Here is a 3,976-nt window from a genome sequence, read left to right as displayed (position 1 = left end):
TACTTCAGAGTAAAGAGTTAGCAAAAGATTTTCCAATCAAATGGACCTAAGAAGAAAGCCAGTGTAGCTATTCTAATATCTAACAAAATAGACTTCAAATTAAAATTAATCAAAAGAGATGGAGAAGGACATTTCATATACATTGAAGGAAAAATCAATCAAGATGAAGTTTCAATTCTGAACATTTATGCCTCAAATACTAGGGCAAACACATTTGTGAAAGACACATTACTAAAGCTTAAATCACACACCAAACCCCATACATTAATAGGGGGAGACTTCAGCACCCCACTCCACTGTCCACTCCACTGGACAGGTCTGCCAGACAGAAACTTAACAGAGAAACAAGGGAACTAGCAGATGTTATTATTCAAAAGGACTTAATAGATATCTATAGAACATTTCACCGAAACACAAAAGAATATACCTTCTTCTCAGCACCTCTTGGAACCTTCTTTAAAACTGACTATATACTTGGTCATAAAGCAAATCTCAACAGATACAAAAAAATTGTAATAACCCTCTGTATCTTATCGGGCCACCATGGCTTAAAGCTAGAGTTCAACAACAACACAAAATGAAGAAAGCCTCCAAACCCATGGAAACTGAGCAATGCTCAACTGAATCACCAATGGGTCAAGGAAGATATAAAGAAAGAAATTAAAGACTTCCTAGAATTCGATGAAAATGAATGCACAACATACCCAAACTTATGGGACACAAGGGAAGAAGTGCTAAGAGGAAAGTTCATAGCACTAAGTGACTACATAAAGAAGTTGGAGAAATCTCACACTAGCATCTTAACAGCACACCTGAAAGCTCTAGAACAAAAGATGCAAACTCACTTGGGAAGAGTAGATGACAGAAAATAATAAAACTCAGGGCTGAAATCAATAAAATAGAAACAGAGAACAATACAGAGAATCAATGAAACAAAGAGTTGGTTCTTTGAGAAAATCAATAAGATAGACAAAGCCTTATCCAAACTAACCAAAAGGCAGAGAGAGAACATCCAAATTAACAAAATCAGAAATGAAAAGGGAGACATAACAACAGACACTGAGGAAATCCAGAGAATCATTAGGTCATACTTCAAAAACCTGCACTCCACAAAACTGGAAAATCTTAAAGAAATGGACAATTTTCTTGATAGGTACCTCATACCAAAATTAAATCAAGACCAAATAAACAATTTAAATATACCTATAATCCCTAAGGAAGTAGAAGCAGTCATTAAAAGTCTCCCAACCAAGAAAAGCTCAGGGCCAGATGGTTTCAGCACAGAATTCTATCAGAATTTCAAAGAAGAGCTAATACCAATACTCCTCAAATTGTTCCACAAATTAGAAACAGAAAGAACATTGCCAAATTCTTTTTATGAGGTCACAGTTACTCTGATACAGAAACCACACAGAGATGCAGCAAAGAAAGAGATTTAAAGATCAATCTCCCTCATAAACATTGGTGCAAAAATACTTAATAAAATACTGGCAAACCGAATCCAGGAACACACACACAAAAATCACCCACCAAAATCAAGATGCATGATCCCAGAGATGCAGGGATGGTTCAACATATGAAAATCTGTCAGTGTAATCCACCATATAAACAAACTGCAAGAAAAAAAGCACATGATAATCTCATTAGATGGTGAAAAAGCCTTTGACAAAATCCAACACACCTTCATATTAAAGGTTCTGGAGAGATCAGAGATACAAGGAACATACCTAATATAATAAAAGCAATATACAGCAAGCCAACAGCTAACATCAGATTAAATGGAGAGAAACTCAAAATGATTCCACTAAAATCAGGAACAAGACAAGGCTGTCCACTCTCTCCATATCTATTCAATACAGTACTTGAAGTTCTAGCTAGAGCAATAAGACAACAAAAGGAGATCAAGGGGATGCAAATTGGAAAGGAAGAAGCCAAACTTTTGCTGTCTGAAGATAATATGATACTATACATAAGTGACCCCAAAAATTCTACCAGGGAACCCCTCCAGTTGTAACTGGAGTTACAGATGGTCCCAAGCCACCGTGTGAGTGCTGGGAACCTAACCAGAGTCCTCTGTAAGGGCAATAAGTGGGTCCTATAGACTCGTGTACTCACATGCACATTCCCTCCCACTACACATAATTAGAAATAATAAATTAAAAAAAATAAGGAGCCACTTCTAGAAGACCCCAATTTTCTGTTTCCTTCATGCCTGGACTTAACCAGCAACAAATAGTAGCATTCCGTGTACAGACATAATTCTTAAAAACAGGTTTCAGAGATTAGAAATGAGAACATAGCAAAGGTATCATCGTAATGTGAAAGCATGAAATACTGGGTTTAAACTATCTTTAAATTGTGTCTCCATCACCATATTTTCTCAAGAGAAAGGCAAAAACTCACATTACGAATTGAATAATTGTATGAGGAGGTGTTTCAAAAATGAGGATCATATTTCATAGCAATTTAAAAGATTCTTTATCAATTTCCAGAGCAGTTAAAACTCTTCGTTTTTAATAGTTACTGCCACATATGAAATGTAGGAATGCCGTGTCTCATAAATAAACACATGCACTAAGGGAGATCAAGGCGTACACATGCAAAGAAGGATGCCTGGCATGTGGATCATATTAACAATGCCAGAGGGGTCACCATCTGGGCATGTGAGGAGAACGCACATCTGCATCATTGGTGGAGGGCAGCTCCAGCATCTGGATCGCATCACCCGTGTTCTCCCCACCCACACATCATAGCACGAGGGATTTCCTGACAAATCAGATGTTGCCCAAAGGTACCGTTTTTTGTTTTTTTCTTCTTCTTTCGTGCTGTCATGCACATGAATGAATGGCAAAAGAATCACAGATCAAATCAAATCAAAGTTCCATTTCATTTGTCTAATTGGACAAAACGATGAACGATCCAAGAGTATTAAGGGAAAGGAGTTGTGTGATGCTTGTTTTCCTTGCACTGAAGTCCCCAACTATTTACAACCCTTTGTATGTGCGGATGGCATACAGGGAGGGCAGGAGGATACTCAGATGGAAGGAGAGAAACATTATGGAAATATGATGACTCCAGGAAACACTGATGCTATCAGTTCTATGGCACTTACAGAAAGTGTGGACATAAATCTGAGCAAGAAGAATGTAGGGAATCCTGGCATATGATGGGCCTGAGCATGGCAGTTACCCACACTGCTGTCTCCCAATCAACCCAGATAGTTGATTTTGTCATTTAACTCTTCAAGAAGATCCTGCAATGGTATGTACATAACTATGTCTGTGTAGATCCTGCAATGGTGCACTCATAACTGTCTGTGTTTTTATCTTGCTTTATTTTCAAAAGATGTGAGCAGACACATGCACTATTAGCATAATAATCATTTTTAGTGTTTCATATATGTTACTAGGCAGGTAGTTTGATTAAACAGAACAAAACTTTGATCTGCCATAAATTATTTGCCTTTGCATTGAGGTAAGTTAATGACGTGTCTGAACCATGAATTCTGTATAGGTAGTTTTCAGGCTCTACTAATTTGTAGAGTCATTGAAGGATTCTGTTTCAGGGGAGACATCTTTCTACTTCCTGAACATATGAAAAATAGCTTCACATTAAAACAGAGAGAGATAATAGTATTGAAAGATTTTATGTTTAATTAAGAGCTGTTAAGAGCACTTGGAAATGATTTAACATTGAAGTTCTGCCAGTGCCTACTCTATATCAAGATTATCACCTTGAGAAGAAAAAAAGATTACTGTCTGGAAAAAAAAATTCTAACTTTCCAATGGTCGATCTATGCCATGCTGAAAATGGGGGATAGAACCCTCTACATATAGTAGTATGCCAAACAAAGTAGATTCCCACTCTGCATCTACACTTCTGATATCACATAGGCCAGCTAATTGTATTTTCAGACCCTATTTGACAAGTAGATAATTTTCTTTGCTTTATATATTTATAATAATTTGCTCTGAAT

Source organism: Peromyscus maniculatus, chromosome 6 (assembly GCF_049852395.1).
Source record: "Peromyscus maniculatus bairdii isolate BWxNUB_F1_BW_parent chromosome 6, HU_Pman_BW_mat_3.1, whole genome shotgun sequence".
In the NCBI taxonomy this organism is placed as follows: domain Eukaryota; kingdom Metazoa; phylum Chordata; class Mammalia; order Rodentia; family Cricetidae; genus Peromyscus; species Peromyscus maniculatus.
Note: the sequence above shows the minus strand (reverse complement) of the source record.